Consider the following 22,203-nt stretch of genomic DNA (forward strand, 5'->3'; position numbering starts at 1 on the left):
GCACCCAGTATTCAAAAATTATTCCTTAAATGAAATTCTCCCTTTCTCTTTTGGTACTTTATGAAACTGCCAGTATCCTTGAAGAGCCTTTCTTCCTTCCTTTCCTTTCTTTTAAAAATGATTTTCACAAAGCACAGTGTCACATTTTTAAAGATAATTTAACATCAAATTTATTGTTCTCAGATGTAATATATGCATAGTTTGAAAGCTAAATAAACTTGTAACAAAAGAGTGGGTAGGCCTGTGCCTCTGCCTTCATTTTTTCCTCCCCAAACCCCTTTACAGAAACAAGTACTTACAAAACTTTCAGCTATTTCATATGGTTTTTAACAAGAGGTGCTATTGGACTCTAGTCCCCACTGATATAGCCATATCCATATAATCCTAAAGCGCTGTAACCTTAAGAAATGACTTTAAAAGATAATAAAATCTGATATGAAAGCAAAATTGAAAAATATAGGAAATATTCTTCTTTGGGACGAGTTGGAGCCCTGAAAATGTAGATTCACGTGACTGTCTCTGTGTCCTGACCTGAGTACAAGGATAGTAAACAAGAGACTCTTGCTAGATCTTTCCAGATTGCTTTCCAGAGAATTGACACCAAATGACACCAAAGGGGTGACTCTAATGGAAAAATCTGTCTTCTCAATAAAATGATGATTTTGAGGTGTGTGTTAGGAACGATCCCTCATTCTCAAATATCCTGAGATTATAGCCAGTGAGCTTTAGGTGAACTCTGGGTAAGATTTTAGAGTGAATTATTAAAAGAATGACTTGTGAGTTCTCCAGTAAGGAATTGGTCTTCACCAGCTTCAGTTTTCTAAGAACAAGGTAATCATGTATTTTGAAATCCACGAAGCACGTCAGATGGCACATGTTGAACTAACTTCTTTCAGCGGCAGGCTTTGTGGGCTTCTGGCTCAGGGAATCGTACAGCATTTTTAGATTTTCACGAGGCATTTGCTGAGATCGCTCATGGTATTCTCATGGATGAGATGGAAGAAGCTGGCGAAATACAACCCTAATGAGAGAGACACGGTTTCCCTACCGCAGAACTTAAAGTTGAGTGGAAGTCATAGGGAAATTGTTTTCAGATTGACATGAAGACTCTTTAAGCAGAAGGACATAACTTCCCCAAAAGGAAAAGGGCTGTTTGTGACCCTGGAGATATTTGAATGCAGATTGAATGGACACTTGCCAGGGAAGGTTTAGAGGCAATTTGAGGACTTGGAATTCAATGTCTTTTAAGGTTTTTTTTAATCCTTAGGGTCTGGGATTCTTGCTATAGCTAAAGGCATGTGAGATATGTCCCCTGTTCCCAGATTATAGCTGGTGCCACATAACCCAGCCAGGTTCTCATGGGCAGGTCATCTTGGTTATTAAAAGAGGATGACAGTGGATACGGGTGAAACAGTCTCAGCCACGGGAATGTCTAATGAAACACACGTCCTCCTGACGGTGACTCAATGTTTCATCGTACTGAGACCAGGACAGTCTCTGTGTGTCGAAGCCATTTTCCTGGGTGAGTCACCTGGATGGTCAGCCAGGGGTCATGCAGCCCAATTCAGAGAGGCTATCACATGATGCTGACATCATAGATTGGTCAAGGTGGTCTTACCTGAGGCTTAAAGGATGGACTCAAAGACTGTAAAGTCGTGATTCCATTCCCTGTTAAGGCAGGACTCTGGGCCAAAGCCAACCACCCACTGTCATCAAACTGCCTGGGGGAGAAGAGCAACGTTCTCCACCTCCCAACCCTCCAAGCAGCAGCCTAGCCCTTTGGCCTCAGGGCTTCTGGCCTCCTGCTGTCAGAAGGCTTCGGGGAGGAAACCAAACCGTTGCCCTGAACTTTGAATGTGGCTAATGGCATTCTCAGGACTTTCTCACCAGAGGGCTGCCCCATCACCCGCCCTGATTAGGACAGGAAGTTGGGAGTCTGGATGGCTGGCTTCCTGCAGGCGGGGCTGGAGGGCTGAACTACAGCCAGCAATTCGTGGAGGTCACTAGGTCGGTGTTCTCCTCTGTGTCTTCCGGTCCCCTGAAGCAGCATTTTGAATAAACGGCTCTTTCCTCTCACAAACCAAGATGTGAAAAATCTTCTGGGGTCCCACTCGCTGCTTGCCAGATTCTGTTTTCTGCTCCCCTTTCTTGCATTCTCTCAGATTTCTGTCTTTTGGGGGAGTGTATCGTCGTGACTAATAGGAGTGGGGCAAATAGGCCACAAGGTTCATATTATTCCATTTTGGGAATGGTCTTAGTTACAGGGATCTCATCTGTTTTTGGAAAGATTCTGTTTTCTTAGAGGTCTTTTCCTTGCAGCAATCAAGATTTTAAAAATTCCACAGAGAAATATTTCCATTCCTGGTCATGCTTGATACCATGCATCACTTAGAATTGGATGAACATAATTAGAACAAGCAGGAGATTCAAATACATGCAGAAATATCAAGACTCCTGAACGCCAGCTCAGGAATATAAAGTCGACGTCTCTCATTAGCGATGCCTCTATTCTGTTTTCCCAGTTACCGACTCCATCAAGGGCTACCTGCATGCATGTCCTCTTAAAACATGCAATTCCTTAACTACCGACAGACCCCTGGGCTTTTGATAATGAGGATTTCTTTAGGACAAACAAACATAAGGTGCTTGGAGGAAAAACAGTCCTGTAATGTGAATAACGCTTCACATACCAGCCTGGCTGCTGCATGATTAGAAATCATTCTGTTTTCTTGTTTACTCCAAGTTCATCACTTAGAAACCTCTAAGTAAGTCATATACTTATCCAGCCTTCTCTTTGAAAGTGATCTAGGTGCCTTTTGCTATTTCACTATATGTGTGTGCCCAGAGATAGGGGAAATCTGGTATTTTTTTCCATCCTCTGGTCTCCTGGTTCATGTTATCTGAACTAAATGGCAATGATTCCATTCTCTTGAGTTTAAAATTTATTCGGGATGTTCCCACTGCTACCGTCCTCATATCATTGTTTTGTTGTTTTTTTTTTTGCATAGAAGAATGGTTTTTTTTTTTTAACATCTTTATTGGAGTATAATTGCTTTACAATGGTGTGTTAGTTTCTGCTTTATAACAAAGTGAATCAGCTATACATGTACATATGTCCCCATATCTCTTCCCTCTTGTGTCTCCCTCCCTCCCACCCTCCCTATCCCACCCCTCTAGGGGGTCACAAAGCACCGAGCTGATCTCCCTGTGCTATGCGGCTGCTTCCCACTAGCTATTTTACATTTGGTAGTGTATCTATATATGCAATCATTGTTTCTTACCTGAATGAATGAGTCCTTGTAAGAAGTGGTCTCATTGGTTTTACTCTGATTCCCCTATAGTCCTTTCTCCACATAGTAGCATGAGAAATTAAAAAACAAAGCACCAAAGCCCCAGGAAATTGGATTATGGAATTCCCTTTCTTGAAACTGCCCCATGGTGCTCCACTACACTTCAATCCAGATTCCTTACCATGGTTACAAGGTCTTACCTGAGCTAGCCCCTGCTTCTCCCTCTGACTTCCCTTTTGAAAAAAATTTTAATGTTTTGAGTTTTAATAAATTTATATTTGCAACCATCATTGTAATCCATTTTTAGAACATTTTTATCATATAAAAAAATTATCATGAGACCATTTACTGTCCATCTCTGTTCCTCCCTCCAGTAAAGCACAGGTCTACTTTCTATCTCTATGATTTACCTCTTATGGATACTTTGCATAAATGGAGTCATAAAATATACAGTCTTTTGCATCTGGTTTCTTTCATTTAGCATCGTGTCTTTAAGTTTCATCCATGTTGTGACATGCATCACCATATCATTCTTTTTATTTCTGAATAAAATCCCATTGTATAGATGTATCACATTTTGTTTATCCATTCACCTCTTGTTGGGCATAAGGATTGCCTCCAGTTTCTGACTATTATGAATAATGCTGCTATGAATAGTTATATACAAGCCTTTCTATGGACCCACATTTTCACTTTTCTTGGCTACATTCCTAAGAGTAGGAGTAGCTCCTGTGGGGAACTGTTAACTTTTTAAGAAACTACCAAACTGATTTCCAAAGTGGATGCACCATTTTACATTCCCATCAGCAATGTATGAGGGTTCCAGTTGTTCCACATCCTTGCCAATACTTAGTATTTTATCTATGATTATAGTCATTTTAATGCTTTTTCTGCACCTGTTGTGAGGATCATGTGAATCTTTTCCTTTACTAATATATGACATTATTTTTGGATGTTAAACCAACCTTGCATTCCTGGAGTAAATCTCATTTGGTCACAGTGTATAATTCTTCCAATATGTAGCTGAGTTCACTTTGCTAATATTTTGTTAAGGATTTTAGTGTGTTTATTCGTTAAGGATTTTTTTTTTCTCGTAGTATCTGTCTGTGGCTTTGGTATCAGGGTGATGCTGACCTCATAGAATGAGCTGGCACTTTTCGCTCCTTTCTTTTCTGAAAGAATTTATGAAGAATTGGCATTAGTTTTCTCTTTAAATATTTGAAGGAAATTACCAGCAAAGCCATCTGGTTCTGGGTCTTTCTTTGTAGGAGGATTTAAAATTGCTGATTCAAATTATGTACTTGTCGTAGGCCGCTTCAGATTTTTCATTTCTCCTTGAGTCAGTTTGTATCATTCTAGGAATTTGTGCATTTCATCTAAGTTGTCTAATTGTTGGCATTAAGTTGTTGTAAAATTTTTTTATAATCCTCTCATTTTTGTAGGTTTGACAGTGATGCCCCTTCTTTCCTTCCTGAGTTTGGTAATTTGTGTCTTCTCTCATTTTCTTCGTTAATGTAGCTAAGTTTTTGTCCACTTGGTTAATCTTTTCAAAGAACAGGCTTTTGGTTCTATTAATTTTCTTAGTGGTTGCTCCAGAGATTACAATATGCATCTTAATGTATCACAATCTATTTCAGAATAATACTAACTGAGTTCCAGTAAAATTTAGAAACACTGCTTCAATATAACTCCATTCCCCCTTCTTTGTGCCACTATTATCATATATAATACATTTATATTTGTTATAAGCATGAAAACACAGTGTCGTAATTATTGGTTTATACAGTCTTATGCATTCTAAAGAAGTTAAGAGATGTATTGAAGAAAAATGTATTTATAGAGTCTTTTAGATTTACTCACATATTTACCATTTGCAGCATAATTAATTTCTTCTTGTGGATTCAATTTATCATCTGGTGTCACTTTTTTTTTGCTTAAAATATTTCCTTTAATATTTCTTGCAAGCCATAATTGCTAACAACAAACTCTTGCAGCCTTTGGTTACCTGGGCTTTTCTGTATTTCACCTATGTTTTTGAATAGCAGTTTTGCTAGATACAGAATTTTCGGTTGACAGTTCTTTAATTTAAACAATTTGAATATGTTATTTCACTGTCTTCTGGCTGTCAAGAGATAATGCTCCATGGATATCTTTATGTTTCGCCATGGTCAGGGCTTTCCAAATAAAGGGCACTGGAACTTAAGTTAAAAGACAGTTAATGACCACAAGCTTTGAAAGTTAAACGTAGAAGCTTCCAGAGAGATTTGGAGACACATCCCCTGGAGATTATTTTTGTTTGTATTCCAAAGGGGGAATTGTATGAAGGTAGTCAAAAGGTACAAACTTCCAGTTGTAAAATAAATAAGTACTAGGGATGTAATGTACACCATGATAAATATAATCAACACTGCTGTATGTTATACACGAAAATTGTTAAGAGAGTACATCCTAAGAGTTCTCATGACAAGGAAAATTAAAAAAATTTTTTTTCGTTTATTTTATATCTATATGAAATGATGGATGTTCACTAAACCTATTGAGGCAATCATTTCATGATGTATATATGTCAAATCATTAGCTTTACACCTTAAATTTATACAGTGCTATATGTCAGTTACATCTCAATGAAACTGGAAGGGAAAATAAAGCATCTTAATCTTAAAACAAAAACCAAACACCTCCCCCATCCCCAAATCAAAGGGTAATACAAACTTCTCTTTGTCCCCTCAGAGAAGATTTGTTTACATTCCACACTAAAGGCTTCCCCCCCACCCCTCAGAGTTACAGATGTGCCACTATTAGCCCTGAGTTTCATAATTTTGTGGATTCCTCTCCTGAGATATAAATCTTATTGAAAGTACAGGTAATATCGAGTGCTCATTGCATTGTTCTGTGGGAAACTGGGAAATTGACATAAGCTGCTCTGCAAATAAAACGCCTTTTCCTGAATCCAGAGGTCTCCTGTTTCTCTTTACATATATTTGTATATTGAGAAATCAGTCATTAATATTTGTTTGCCCCTATATAGAATTTGTTTTTCTTTTGCTGTTTTCAAGATTTTCTCTCTGTTTTTTTTTTTTTTCCCAATAGTTTGATTATGATCAGTATAGATGTGGACCTCTTTGAGTTTATGTTACTTGGCTTTATTGAGCTTCTTGGGCCTGTAGATTAATGTTTTTCATCAAATTTGTAAAGTTTTCAGCCATTATTTTTTCAAATATTTTTTCTGCCCCTTTCTCTCTCTTTCTCTCTCTTTCTCTTACAAGTATACTGATGCAGTTGATACTGCCCCCCAAATTTCTGGGCCTCTATATATTTTTCTTTAATCTTTTTTCTCTCTGTCCTTCAGATGGAGTAATTTATAATGCTCAATCTTCAAGTTTATTGATTATTTCTTCTGCCATCTCAAATATGCTGCTGAGACCCTCTAGTGAATTTTTTTCATTTCAGTAATTCTACTTTTCATTTTTTAAATAGTTATTTTACTTTTTAATTAAAAATTTTTAAAAAATTATTTATTTTTGGCTGTGTTGGATCTTTGTTGCTGCGCGCGGGCTTTCTTCTAGCGGCAGTGAGCAGGGGCTACTCTTCATTGTGGTGCGTGGGCTTCTCGTTGCGGTGGCTTCTCTTGTTGTGGAGCATGGGCTCTAGGCACACAGTCTTCAGTAGTTGTGGCACGGGGCTCAGTTGTTGTGGCTCATGGGCTCTAGAGCGCAGGCTCAGTAGTTGTGGTACATGGGCTTAGTTGCCCCGTGGCATGTGGGATCTTCCCAGGTCAGAGCTTGAACCCGTGTCCCCTGCATCGGCAGGCAGATTCTTAACCACTGAGCCACCAGGGAAGCCTGTAATTCTACTTTTCAACTTCACAGCTTCCATTTGATTCTTTCTTATAATTTTATATCCTTATTGAGATTTCCTGTGCACTGAATCATTGTCCTTGTACTTTCTTTTAATTTTTTTAAACACAATTTTTCTTTAGTTCTTTGAACATATTTATAACAACTGTTTTGAAATCTTTCCCTGCTAAATACAACATCAGGGGTCATTTTAAGACAGTTTCTTTTGACCCGCATCTTCCTGAGTGTGGGTCATACTTTCTTGTCTCTTTGTATGTCTCATTTTTTTGAATACTTGACATTTTAGATAGTATATTGTAGCAACTACCGAGTCTGACTTTGTTTCCTTCTAAGAGCTGTTTTTGTTTTTTCTTTGGTAACTAGCGTGGATTGAATCTGTGAATTCTGTCTCTCCTGCACTGTGCGGACGCCAATGTTCTCTTCTTGCTTTATCTTTAAGTCTGGTTTCTGAGGAGCTGCTCCTGTATCTGCATTCAGCTTATTGTTCAGGTGAAGACACATCATGGGTTGTGTTCTAATAGCACAAGGTTTTAAGGCTTCTACTCTCTGCTGATAGCTCTAGGGGAGGGCGGCTGTGGAGGAAAATTCAAACTTCAGGCCATTTTCAAGTCTATCTGGGCTCTTATTTCCTTCAGGCTCTTTTATGTCTTCTTTGTGCTTGTGCACAGGATCTGTTGACCAGGGGTGTGTGGGTGACTTGGACTTGTTTTGGTCTCTGCTGTACAGGCACACAGCTTCCAGTCAACCCAGGATATTTGGAAAATTTACCAAGTTCCCAGAGCTGTTTCTCCTCTTGGAACTGCCTCTTAAATTCCTAGGTAGTTTGCCAATCTGTTGCTTCCTCCAAACAGGACATCAATCTTAGTCTACTGGAGTGGCTGGCTCTTCCTTTCACTTGCTGTTGACATGACCACTTTAACTGGTAATGTTCCAGGTCAAGTAAGCCCACTATAATGGTAAGAGTAAAGCTGCTGGTTTCCATGGTCTAGCCTGACCTGGTCGTACTTAAGTAGTTTAGGGATTGGGAAGTGAGGAGAGAAGGGAGCAGCCTCAGTGAAGAACTGTTTGCTTTGATCACATGGCAACCAAGCATGAGGGAAAGAGACCCCCAGATAGGCTACATGGTGAGGTAAGTCAGCCTAAGGTTAAAATGTTCACAGATAATATTCTAAAAGAGCAATTCCCAGGGATAACTGAATGATGTTTGCGCTGACATTTTATTATGAAATCTCTATGAAGCACACATTTGCAGAGATGATTTCTCTAACATTTCCTGTACAATTACTATATATATTGCTTTTGTTTTGTTTTTTTGCCCTAACAAATTGTTTTATGTTTAGTCTGTTCACTTAGATGAGATTTTACTGACACAGTTGACTATTAAAATAAGTAATAAAAATAAGGAGTTTAGGGGGGCTTTCCTGGTGGCGCGGTGGTTGAGAGTCCGCCTGCCGATGCAGGGGATACGGGTTCGTGCCCTGGTCTGGGAATGTCCCACATGCCGCGGAGCAGCTGGGCCCGTGAGCCATGGCCGCTGGGCCTGTGCGTCTGGAGCCTGTGCTCCGCAGCGGGAGAGGCCACAACAGTGAGAGGCCCGCATACCGCAAAAAAAAAATAAATAAATAAATAAAAATTAAGAAAAAAAGGAGTTTAGGGAAGTGTGTTCAGAACAGTCTGGAGAACTTTGATTAAATGAAAAATTATACTCCAAGAAACCTTGGAAGCATTGCCAAATAGCCTTAAGCAGGGACTGAGAGTTAGGGGAAATCTGTACTGCCACTGTCTTCCAGTAATTTCTCCTTCTCCATCTCTGTTAGTCATCTGACTGCAGTTAGAATAACATTTATTGCTTTCTGGTTAATGTTCTAGAACAGATGATCAGGAAGTCATGAAAGCAGAGACACAGGGTAATCTTAAAATCAGTGAGGTGTCCTAACCAGCCTTCCCTCTCGATTTGCTGTAATTGGTTACAGGCAGAGGAGATAGAGCCTTAAGCTGCTTCATCCTTACTCAGAATATGTGAGCAGAGCTGAAGCATAAGATAGAGAGTTAGAACTCTGCAAGGGTCTCCGTATAGAAAAGCATAGGAGTGGTGTAGATAGAGACTACTGGGGAGGGGGTGCCATTCTAAATCCCAGAGCCTGAGATTCCAACAAATTTGGTTATGGGGGCTGGATTGGGGAAGGGTAGGAATATGATAATACCAGCCATCCTTCTTACCCATGTAACTTTTTTTTTCCTTCATAAAGGGGCTCTATCACCCATTTGTCTCATTACTTTCTCCTTAGGAACCAGTGATGTTGCTGACCGGGGGGACCTCAGTGTGGACATTTTGGGGCTTCTGGCTCATATAACAAGCTATGTTGTACCTCATTCCATCTTCTTTTCAGTATGTGGTCTTAGGGTTTAACCTTCAGTTGTTTTCTTTTTTGCAACATATGCTCTGGTCTTTATTCCGGATACTCAAACATTGCCTTTTGGGTTGACGGAGTCCAGATTTTTCTCTACATCTACCCCCTGCAAAGAGCATTTTGGGAAAATGAGTTGCACTGGGTGTCCTGCTCTGATGATCTCAGTTGACTCTTGGTGGCAGGCACTTCGGGGGCTGCCTCCCTGGAGATTTGGTTAGCCACAACGCCCTCAGGACTGTGCCTTTGAAATGTCTCATTTTTTCTTTGGAATGTTTCTCTTCTCTTCCCCTCTCTGTGTTGCCATAACCACCACATTTTATCTAGACTCTAGTTACCCATGCTCGGCTTTTTGGCATGAGTCTTACTAGCAGATCAGCCTCACTCCCTGCTTAGAAACTAAGAGGCTCCCTGTTTTCTTACTATGAGGAGCACATCTCCCTGCCTTCGTCTAACCTGCTTCCTCAGCTGATCCCACACTAGCCCTCCAAGGATGTATCATATCTGTCTGTGCTCTTCATCACAGACCCTCTGATCCGTGCTGTCTCCAGAACGTTTTCCTTGAAGCTTGCTTGCCTGTCATATGTTATTTTACTTTAATTTAATATTTTATTTTATTTACTTTATGTTATTTTATTTTACGGAGTGTACTTTGCCTTCTCTTCTGCGTATTCACATCTTATTTAGCCTTCAGTCCTCTGTCCTCCAGGGAGCCTCCGTGGACGTTCCTGTGCTCAGTCTCCTATGGACTTCTCTTGGGTTTCATGACTATCCGAATAACTCAGTGAATTTTGCATTGACTCCTATTACCCACTGACTGTTTTCAAATCAAAAAATCTTTTTAAATGATAATAATTTTATTACATATTTCTCCAGTGTGTTTAATGTGTTCCCAGCAGTCCTGGGACCATACTAATTCTCAATAAGTAGTCTTTGCTTGATTAATTCTGCACTTTCCAGCACTGATGAAGACTGTGGTCAGTTCCGCAAATGTAGCACTTGTTCCTTTCTTCACAGTTACTCCAAGATATTTTTAACTTCCTTAGGGCACTGTCTGTTTTGGCATTTAAGGGGCAGGATAAAGTGGCTTAGGCTACTCCCCTGGAAATCCTTTTTCGTAACACAATCACTCATGTGAGCAGGGTTCTTTTGTTTCCTTTAAATGCCACTGAAATGTCCCCCTTTATCCTATTCCCTGTCTGCTAGGAGTGCTAAGACCTCTCATATGTAAGGATTTCCACTTAAGGTGTTACTTCATTCTCTCGCCACTGCCATTTCAGTCAAAACATGTACACTGAGTTTTAAAAAATTTTTCTCTAAGTCATTGTCATTCTGTTTGGATTCATGCTAGCCATGCAAATGTACAAACATTGTGAACCCTGAAACATAACCACAGCATTCTGGTATCACATGGGTTATTGTTCCTAAGGTAAGTGAGAATCTTGGTCCCAATACCCATTATACTAAATACAGCCCAAACTTCTATTTTCCTCAGGTCACTGGATTTTAGTTATTCTATTTTATAGAATTAGAGGTGAAAATTAATCAACTTGTAGGGAGTACAAGTTGATTGTACTTCCTTCTTTTCTTAGAAGGAAGAGTGTCACTAATCTCTAAAGAACACTGGGTTTTGATTTCCATATTACACAGCATGAATTCAGTCATGTATTTCCAACAGCCTGCTCAGATTTCTTTACTCTGTTCCACTCTCACCCACACTTTCAGAGGTACATGTTTTGAGTAATTTTCTGCTGGAAGTAGAATGTTTCTTGGGTTAAAACTTCACATCTCCAATTCCATTTTGTTTCGTTCCAGGTTTCCTTCCATTTTTGTTTACTTTCTCCATTCTTCATCTTCCAGGTCATTAACAAAGATGCCCAGTGATCAAAAAAGTCCTCAAATGAATTTACTGTTCATGTGTCACCCACCCGATTTCTCAAGAAAATTGCATGATGTATTTTCTTACCCATTTTGCATTTACCTTCAGTGAAGTTTTTTGTTTTTGTTTTGTTTTGTTTTTTAAACAGAGTTTGAGCTGTTGACACAATAATTTCACACTAACTTACAGCACTGGACCATCTGATTTCATTTTATTGTCCAGGTTAAAGAACTTAGCTTCACGTTAATTTCTTAGGGATGGGTATTGCTTTTCATTCACCTGTAAAACAGCTAATCATTTCTGAAATATTCTCTGGAGATATACACGAGTGAGATAAATGTATTTAAAGAGAGTTCCTTTTGTGGCACCGTGCATAATATAGAATGTATCCCAAATCCCCAGACTTGGTTAGGAGTGTCTTCTTTCTCCTTTATTATTCTTTTGCTAAATCCAGGACATTTTCATAGTCCCCAAAACCTGGTCTGTTTCATTATGCTTTTAGCTGCAAACTCTAGAACTTCCCCTTCTCTGACACCCACCACTTGACTTCTTCCATTTTAGGAGATTTGCTGTAGAGTTTAAATTTAGAAAGAATGTTTTTGGAAGAAAGGGAATTGCACCCATACCAATGGGGATAGAATTCCTTCCTTCTTAGTGAGGATATTTGTAACCTGGGATTAAACTTGATTAACAGCAAGTGTTCAAGTTTCAGTCTAAGTTTGCTAAGAAAATCCCAAATCTTGTCTGAATGGTGTGTAGGAAATGTAGGTATTAGCAAGAGATTTATGTTCAGAAATCAGAGTTTCTCTGTTGCAAAGTGGTCTCCTTTTAGCAGGGAGGAGAAAGGGAGCTGGTGTTGTTGCTGAAGGCTTCATGGGTGACTGGAGAAACTGAACAGGGTTCAAGAGGTTGACGAGATGGGCTCCTTTGTTCCGCAGGCAGGAGTCCTGACTGCCGCCTAAGACCAATAATCTCGCATCCCTGAGCGTCTCCATCCAAGACTGGGTTTCAATTGTCCAGTTGTTTGTTTTGGAAATGTCACAATAAATAACTGAAGAGAGACGGTTAGGGAAGGTCTCCTCGGGGAAGGCTACAAATTATTTGGGGACGTAAAACCTCATGCATATGGCCTTGGTGAAGAGGAAATCACTTCTGATAACATTTGCTTTTTCTACATTCCCTGAGGACAATAAAACAGAAACAAGAACACGAAGTAGGAAAAAAAATCTTATTGGTTCTCTGAGTCAGCCTTCTCCTTGGGTCATTTTGGTCAAACAAGGGAATAGGGACATTTGGTCCTGAGCTGATTCAGTGCCTGGGGATCCAGGAGTTAGACGGTTATATCCAGTGTGTGAGACCCACTCCCACGCCTCCAAGCCTGGACCAGTTCTTTCTCTGTGTTACCGGCGGGGCTGTCCTGCATCGACTATGTCTCTGTTCCATGTCATCTGCTGCACCATGAGGGTTTCTGGTGTAGCATGAGTTTGGAGACAGCTTTGTTGTCCCGTCTAAGGGAAAGGGTCAAAATCAAAGTACCTTTTGTCACAAAGGCACGATCTTGTCTGTGCACATGCTTGGGGCTCTCTCCCCCCAATCTCTTTGAGTACTGCTCTGTAAGGGTTTTGGCACTGGTACAATAGCCACAAGAATCCATGAACCAGAGCCAAATCTTACATCACCAAGAAGATGAAACACTGCTTATGCAAGGCCACAGACACAGAACTACTTGCTCAGGGGACAGAAGGGGGGCACCGGCTGCGTCCTGGGCAGTGACCCTCCCAAGGACCTGCTGCCCCTCACTCAGAAGAGGAAATGTCTCCCAGGGAGTCCCTAAATTACTCAGAGCTCATCAAAGAAAGGACGGTACTTTCCTGCGGAGTTGCTTATTTTTCCTTCTAATTACCAAAGAATAAGGGTGTCTTTTCTGAAATGTTGATTTGGAGATTCTGAATTTAAATTTGTGCCTCATTTAGCTTGCAAAAGGGATTCTAAGCAGCACAGCAGGAAGACCTTTGGATTCCAATATCCTCGACCTGGGAGAGGTGGGCAGGAGTCAGGGAATGCTGGCTTGCTGACATTTTCAAAGGAGTCGTTAAGATAGACAGAGACTGACAAATAACCATGGGAGGTGGAAGCCACTGTACTGAAAATAAAGGATTTTAGCATGAAACGGTCCCTTAGCCATCCAAAGAGGGTCATGCTGGATGAAAGTGATTAATTATACTTTAAATCTCAGAGGAAGATTCCTCTAATGTTGTAGTTGACAGAAATGAAGAATGAACCTTATTATCTGACCTGAAATAGGGAGTCAGAAGTTGCTGAAGAGATGCATATGGCTGATGGGGCAGAAGAAACAAGAACAAGTTGAAAATAAACCCAGGAAAGGCTTATTGAAATAAAAAAAAATTTTGTTTTTGGTCTATAAGCAATAGAATACTAGTCTTTTTGTACCGTAATTGACATTTGTTTTATAAAAGAAGAAAAGAGAACAACAGTATGGAGGCTCCTTAAAAAACTAAAAATAGAACTACTGTATGATCCAGCAATCCCACTCCTGGGTGTATAGCCAGAGAAAACCATAATTTGAAAAGATACATGCACCCCAGTGTTCATTGCAGCACTATTTACAATAGCCAGGACATGGAAGCAACCTAAATGTCCATCAACAGAGGAATGGATAAAGAAGATATGGTACATGTATACAATGGACTGTTACTCAGCCATAAAAAAGAATGAAATAAAGCCATTTGCAGCAACGTGAATGGGCCTAGAGATTATCATACTAAGTGAAGTCAGACAGAGAAAGACAAATATCATATGATATGACTTATATGTGAAATCTAAAAAAAAGATACATTACAAATGAACCTATTTACGAAGCAGAAACAGACTGACAGACTTTGAAAACAAATTTATGGTTGCCAAAGGGAAAAAGTGGGAGGGAGGGATAAACCCGGAGTTTGGGATTAACATATACACACTACTATACATAAAATAAATAATCAACAAAGACCTACTGTATAGCACAGGGAACTATACTCAATATTCTGTAATAACCTATTTGGGAAAAGAATCTGAAAAAGAATGTATATATGTGTATGTATAAATGAATCACTTTGCTGTACATCTGAAACTAACAATATTTTAAATCAACTATATTTTAATATAAAATAAAAAAATTTTTAAATCTCAGAAAAAAATAAAAAGGAAGAAAATGACAATGACAATAAGACAAAATATAAACCTGGTGTGCAATCCTATAAGGAGCTGTGCCACCTGGGCAGCCTCCTGTTCAGTCTTTCTATGCACAGGTATAGTTTGTAGATCTACCAATATGCTGGGTTAATCTGGGTTCTCTGAGCAGTAGATGCCAAGATGAGATTAATGTGCAAAGATTTCTACAGGGGAAACACCTGTGTGAAAAAAATGAGAAAGAGCCAGGAAGGGATGGAGAGCCATAAGACCACAATGCAACATTGACCCTGAGTGAAGGAGACAAGGAAGGAAGTTTGGATGGAAATGTGCAAGATTGCCATGCCATTCAAGGAAGTTTCAGCAAGGCCACTGGGGAGTCCTTGAGCCAAAGCCAGGTTCCATGTCTGAAAGGAGTTCCGTGTCTCCCAAGTGTGCCCAGCTGTGCTCAGTTGTTGGCTGGGAGCAACCTATGGGAAACGTGACCTTCATGCAAACGTGATGATGGATTTCAGAGCATGCAGCTGGACCTCTGGGTCAATTACACTTCCTGTAGTTGGAAGTTTGCACCATGAATTCGCATGGCCACAACAGTTGCTCAATGGAGTATTCATAATAGCAGTTTGATCTTCTGTGGAGTTGGAGGGAAACTTGAAGGTCATTGTTCAGCCCTCTTGTTTTGCCCATGACTTGGGTTCATGCGGATGGATGCCTTTCAGTATGGGGCATTATGGGAGGTGGATCTGATTTTCTTAGAAAGTTCCACTTTTCTGACTCTCATGTTCTTTCCACTGAGCCAATGACACTACCAAGGTTGTGGGCTAGATCACAATTCTTAAAAAAGTAAAGTTTATACTTCTGATGATGAAACTGCACGTTCTAAAAAATTTGGAAAATAAAGAGAAGTAATAAGAAGGAAACATATTACTCATAACTTGCCCAACCAAGCCCCCAGATTCTTAACCTTTTGGTGTATTATTCCCTTACAGTTCTTTTCTATACATTTTTTTAATCTATTGAAGTTCATACTGTAGAAAATTTGTATCTTAGTTTTTTCATGTGGCATCATGATACAGGCATTTCCCATGCTGAAAAAAATTCATTAACTTAAATAACTCATTCATCTTTGATTCAGTTATCATGAACTACGTGAGAAAACAAAGGAAAATTTAAGAACATTTAGGTTGAGCATAAACTTTCAAAGAAAAGTTTCTGAAACTTATTGTTCCAGTGTGGGATATTTATCAGATGTGCAAAATTTACAGTAACCCTTCTAGTTCATTCCTTGAAATATCCTTTCTCTGGCTTTTAAAGAAAAAATTTAGACCGACTTTGTAAACTTCAGAATGCTATGTTTTGATGAGAAGGACATTTTTCGTGTTCTCTACTATTTTGAGGTATTTGTATCCACCTATCCATGGTTTGGAATTTTTGCTTTATTTTGTTTCATTAGCTTTTTGAAAGTTGAAAATTGGTTTGCATTTTTCAGATTAATTGACCTGGTGTAAGAGAATCCTTCCTAGTGAACAGAACCCTTACTAGTAATTCTGTGAATTTCAGGAAAGGGTGAGCTCAAAGTGGTTAAAAGTGCAAGCTTTGGAATTAGAGAGATATGGGTGTGGACCTTATCTTGATCCTGGTCACGCAACTTTGGATAAATTCTTTAATCTCTGTGAGCTTCTGTTTAATGATCTATGAAATGGAAATAATAAAATATATCTCACTTGGTTTCTGTAAAGATCACAAGGATGTAATGCAAGGAAAATCCTTCACATGGATCTTGTATGCAGATAGATGAGTACTGAATAAAATCACCACTGCTATTGTCTTAGGCTTTAGTTTGTAAATGTTTTATTTATTATTAATTTTTAGTCTATCAGTGGTTTAACCAGAATGGCATATCTCGTTCTTGCAGTAAACCCAGACGTTTCCTTTCCTTGTCAATGACATTGACAGAGTAGTTTTTCCGGGACCTGTTTTCCATTTGACAGGCTCATCATCAATCAACTGGATATGGTTTATTACCGTAAATACACAGAAATTTTTAGAGTAAAACCCTGAGCATTCAGCCTATGACTCATCAATACCTGAATTATTAAGTATTGACCAGTGTCAATACGTGACCAGTGGCTTCTGTAACTGGGGAGCATTTGTTTATAGCTTTGTGTATAAAATAATGTGCCTCAATCTCAAAGTTGGATTACCAGTACAGGTAATAGCAGAAGCTCTAGTTTAACCCACTTCTGGGCTCTAACTCACTTCTTTTCACATGTGTAGGAGTCCTTTGTGTTCACCAGACTCTGGTGATAGAGTGAGAGGTCCTGTCCCATCCAATTCTACCTCGCTGTTAGGAGGGCTTGGCCTCTGGGCAGAAGCTGGCCTTAGCCTGTGAGGTTAAAGCATAGTAGTTGGGGTGCACTTCTCCAGTAGCTGGAGTGGCATCTTGTCCTGGCTGTAGTGAGGTGGGTGGCATTCCTTATTGATACATTCAGTGAAAAGTACTTCCATTCATGGCAGAGCTCCATGGCTATACTCGTCTGTTGCTTCTTTCATGACTTCCATGTGGCATGAGATTGGTGCCACAGCTCAAGTGCTGTTGGTAGGTCCTGCCTCTCCTTTTGGTTAGCTGGACTATGTCTTATGGATGGTATTTAAAAAAAAAAAAAATCTCATGCAGATCTGAGAACATTTTTCAGGTGCAAAGAATATATTTTTATTGGTTGCACACAAAATTCTTGGGTCACAACTCTTCTCCACTCAAAACCCAAAGGACTATGCATCTTTGTCATCTGATATTGAATGCTGCAGAGTCATTGAAGGCCACACTTGTTTTTATTCCATTTTCAATAAATATTTTTCCTGCCTGGGTGCTTATAAGAATTTTTTCTTAATTCACTGGGCTAGAGATTTCAATAATTTCCTCCAATCCCATAACCCCTTCATAAAGAACTTAGTCCAGATGGAACAGCTCTAATTATGATATGACCCTGTTCTTTGGGGCACAGCTAATTGGGCCACGGGTGACAGCTCTCCAAAGCTGGAGTGGTTTAGCTTGACTGTCATTGGTATTGTTGTTTGGCTCACTTGACTATCAGTAATCTTATCCAGAAATTTGTAAGTGGGGAGCAGAGACTGAGTTTGTTACCTGTAGGCCATTAAGCTCAAAGAAAATGCAGACTCCAGTTCTGATGTTTCATTTGAAGGAAGCCATTATGAGCCATGTATAAGCAAATAACTAAGCATAGAAGTCAGTTTGTAGAGAAATTTGGATGAAGCAGTCATGGAGTAAAAGTGAGATGGGGCTGGAGGGGGAGAGCAGAAGGAGAGCGGGGAGAGAACGATAGTTATTTTTTCCCATTAAGCCCAGCTCTACTTCCATTGGTTGACTTCTATGAGCTTCTCCTGCATCCTCCCCACAGCTACGTGGTTAACTGATTTGTAGAGGTTATTGTTCTTGTCAAAGCATTGACTTGAGATATTCTCATAATCCACTTTTTTTTCCCCAGAAGGATATCTATAGTTTTTTTTTTTTTAAACATCTTTATTGGGGTATAATTGCTTTACAGTGGTGTGTTAGTTTCTGCTTTATAACAAAGTGAATCAGTTATACATATACATATGTTCCCATATGTCTTCCCTCTTGCGTCTCCCTCCCTCCCACTCTCCCTATCCCACCCCTCCAGGCTGTCACAAAGCACCGAGCTGATCTCCCTGTGCCATGCGGCTGCTTCCCCCCAGCTATCTACCTTACTACGTTTGTTAGTGTGTATATGTCCATGACTCTCTCTCGCCCTGTCAAAACTCACCCTTCCCCCTCCCCATATCCTCAAGTCCGTTCTCCAGTAGGTCTGCGTCTTTATTCCTGTCTTACCCCTAGGTTCTTCATGACATTTTTTCCCCTTAAATTCCATATATATGTGTTAGCATACGGTATTTGTCTTTTTCTTTCTGACTTACTTCACTCTGTATGACAGACTCTAGGTCTATCCATCTCACATCTTTAGGATTCTTTATGTATAGTATCATGTCATCTGCAAACAGTGACAGCTTTACTTCTTCCCCGAAGGATATCTAATTGTGGATTTATTTTAAGTGATTTTGGTGGAGGATTCTTTTGATCCACAGGCTTGATTCTTTGCCCTAGCTCAGGGAAATGTGCTTAAGTTATTGCTTCTATCTCAAATATTATGGTTTCTTTCTCAAAAACTACTGTCATTCTTAGGTTGGAACACTGTCACATCTGTCATTTATCTCTTTCTTTTCAACTTGACTCTGCATTCTGTGAGATTAATTTCCTTCATTTACTATATTATTTTTTGAGATGTTCTTTCTGAAACAATTCCCTTTCTCTTGTTCTACTGACTTTCCAGGCTTCTTTTGCCTTTTCCTTGTCTTCTATTCTAGAACAATATCTATAGAGAGTGAAGATTGCTCTTGGCTACATTTACTGTCCACTCAAATGCTGGTTTTGGCACATCCTGAGGTTTACAGCCAAAGGACTGCTTAGTGTGTATGTGTATAACTCCCAGCTCAGTTTCCAGGGTCGAGGAGACATCTATTCATTTATTAGTTGATACACACACACACACACACACACACACACACACACACACACACACATATATATTAGATAGATAGATAGATAGATATAGGGAGAGAGAGAGGTAAAATTCACACAGCATAAACTTTTAAAGCATGCTTCAGGAATTTACGTGTCATCCTTGCACAGGGACTTTGCTAGTTTTCTCTGTATTGTTCAAATTTTGAACTGAGCATGGCACACACTTGCTGTGATTCTGATGAGCTGAGGTGAAGTTGTTTCCTACTCTGCTCACTGCCCCATCCTCTGAAAAACTAACCCAGAGGAGACTGTGCACTGCAGCACCTTCCTTGCATTCACTGTGATCTGTAGGAGGACCACGTCTTCTCCCCACTTTCTGGGAATTCTGTCGGATATCTGAATGGACAGGAAGATTGGGAGGCTATAAGTTAGGGAGAAAATGGGGAGGAATAAAGGGTGATGGGAGAATTTATGACAGCTCGCTGCCCCCAAAGCAGAATCTACATGTGTAAGAAATGATTGTTCCATATGTTACAGACCCTGAGTCTCTGAGTCCAGAGGCAGATAGAATGAGTTCAAGCTCTTTTCTCCTGGCAGGTCTAGATGACTCTCTATCTGTAGCACTCATGAGCAGCTGATTGTTTTTCTTCATTCGGTTCTGTATGACTTACAGTTAGTGTAAATTACTCCCAGGTTCTGGCATTTGGCTGTTGTCTGTCTTAGTTTTTATTTTTTTTCCTTTTCTTTTCTTTTCTCTTCTCTCCCTTTCTTTCTTTCATTTTTCTTTCAGTTTTCTTTTAGAGGTAGTTTGGAAGGGGATATAGCTTGACTTTCATTGGTATTGTTGTTCGGTTCATTCACTAAAAATTATTCATTTAACACTAGATATGGCAGATACTTGCTGGATTCTAGAGATACAAAGATATAAAGATGAATAATCTTTGCCTGCAAAATCAGAGTCTGATGGGGAAATGTATATAAAAACAGATGATTATAAAACCAAATAGAAATATAGCATTAGGTATATATGCAAGATATGCAAGTTGCAGAGTCTGTAGGGCCTGCAAAACCTAAAATATTTATATTTGGACCTTTACAGATAAAATCTTTGGACTCCTGGCCTAGTATACAAGGAACTGCAAAGAGTACAGAGTTTCCAGAGCAAGAAGCTTGTGAGCCCAGCCTGGAGAGTGAGGCCGGGACCAGATGACCGGGCCATGCTTGTCAAGGTAAGGAGCCACTGAGTGATTCAAAGCAATCTGCCCAGATAAGGAATCAGAATGTGAGACTAGTTCCTTGGTGTGTACTCATCACTTCTGAGGAATCTTCCAGCATTAAGTACCAACCGGACAATTCAGAAACACTTGACTATAATCCTCTTGGGGCACTGCTGTAGTACACACAGAAAGGCATCTTGGGGGCAGGAAGTGCTCTTCTCTGAGGCTCCCTTCCTACCAGCTCCAGCAGTTCCAGCCAGGCCGGGTGCCCAATCCCACTGTGCACGGCTCCCAGGGGTACAGGCCTGCTGCTTCCTCTCAGGTGAACCCAAGGCCATCAGCCTCTCTCAGCACAGGGAAGTTTATTTTTTAATAAATTTATTTATTTACTTTTGGCTGCGTTGGGTCTTCGTTGTGCTGCGCGGGCTTCTCATCGTGGTGGCTTCTCTCGCTGCGTAGCGTGGGCTCTAGGTGCGCGGGCTCAGTGGTTGTGGCGCACGGGCTTAGCTGCTCTGTGGCACGTGGGATCTTCCCGGACCAGGGCTCGAACCCGCGTCCCCTGCATTGGCAGGCGGCTTCTTAACCACTGCGCCAACAGGGAAGCCCAGCATGGGAAGCTTTAGAGAGTGAGAAGGTGAGCTGGTCATTCTTCCCGGATAAGGGCTCCTGGCCCTTGAGACAAGAGAGGGCTCAGAATTTGGGTAAAAATGCCTCTTAGGTCAAGAGGGTCCAGGGGTAGCAGGTGAAATTCGAGGTTGAGCCTGGGGCTGTTGGGCAAAGGATGGAAGGTGAGGCTAGTGTCTTCTCCTACATCCTGCCCCCAGCTTTGCTCCCTCTTAAAAGCCCGTGACTGTGAGAGGTAACTTATCCATGGGCGCTGGGACAGCAAAGCCAGTGGCTGATGTTGGCAGGTAGGAGCGCAGTGTGCAAAGAGAACCAGGGCTCAGAGGACCCCATCCAGCTACCGAGGGTCCGAGCTCTCACCCACCCCTTCCGGTTCCTTTCACCCTCCTCACCACACTGAACAGAAAATAGGATATGTGGTGACCTGTGTTAAAAGGCTTGAGGAAAGGATGAGGCCCAGTGAAACTGGAGCCAAGGGATCATTCCCTTCTCACCGCAGCTGATCAGCAGACACGGAGAAAACAAAGTCTCCTTGCAGACCGCATTGTCTCCTGGAGTGAGTTAATAAAATGGCACCGTGGAAGTCTGTTCCGCTGACGTCCAGCCAGGACCAGAAGCTCAGCTTGAGTTTCTAACTGAGCCTGAGAAACACCAGGTATAAGATTTGGGTCATTGCTGATAGATATCCCACCTCCACAGAAAGATGCCCTAACCTCTCCGGAGAGTGTTTGAAATAATTGCAAATAGAATAAAAAAAGTAAACGGCGGGGTTTGGACAATGCCTCTCCTGTTACTGTGAAACACTAAGAACGTAGATGGGAGCTATCTGCCTGGTTATTAAGCTTATTAAAAAAAATGACCTCACAGACTGAAGAATTCCAAAGTCTCGATAACTATTAACTCTTTATCCCAAATGACTGGCATATTTCTAACTGAGAGGAGACTGAAAAAGCATTCACTGCCTTGGAAAATTCAATCAGAGTTAAAAATTTAGCCCAGGAGAGGCTTTCAGCAACAATGGAAATTATATTTCTAAATTGTGTTTACTGTGGAGAATACTGCTTGGGTTAAATGCCGATTAGGCTACTGTCCAAGTGATACATGAACTCTTCAAGTTATCTAGACATTGCTTTGGTTTCTTGTCAAGTCACAGAAAATCTATGATGTGATTTTTC

The 22,203-nt window shown here is 40.4% G+C and overlaps 1 non-coding gene across 1 annotated transcript; it reads right to left on the reverse strand.

Moving 5' to 3' along the window:
• Positions 1–19,306: 19,306 nt before the first annotated feature.
• Positions 19,307–19,415, reverse strand: LOC112402922 (U6 spliceosomal RNA). The gene has a single exon (XR_003003793.1). It is a non-coding gene; the product is annotated as a U6 spliceosomal RNA (small nuclear RNA).
• Positions 19,416–22,203: the final 2,788 nt, after the last annotated feature.

Source organism: Neophocaena asiaeorientalis, unplaced genomic scaffold (genome assembly GCF_003031525.2).
Source record: "Neophocaena asiaeorientalis asiaeorientalis breed wild unplaced genomic scaffold, Neophocaena_asiaeorientalis_V1.1 scaffold4, whole genome shotgun sequence".
In the NCBI taxonomy this organism is placed as follows: domain Eukaryota; kingdom Metazoa; phylum Chordata; class Mammalia; order Artiodactyla; family Phocoenidae; genus Neophocaena; species Neophocaena asiaeorientalis.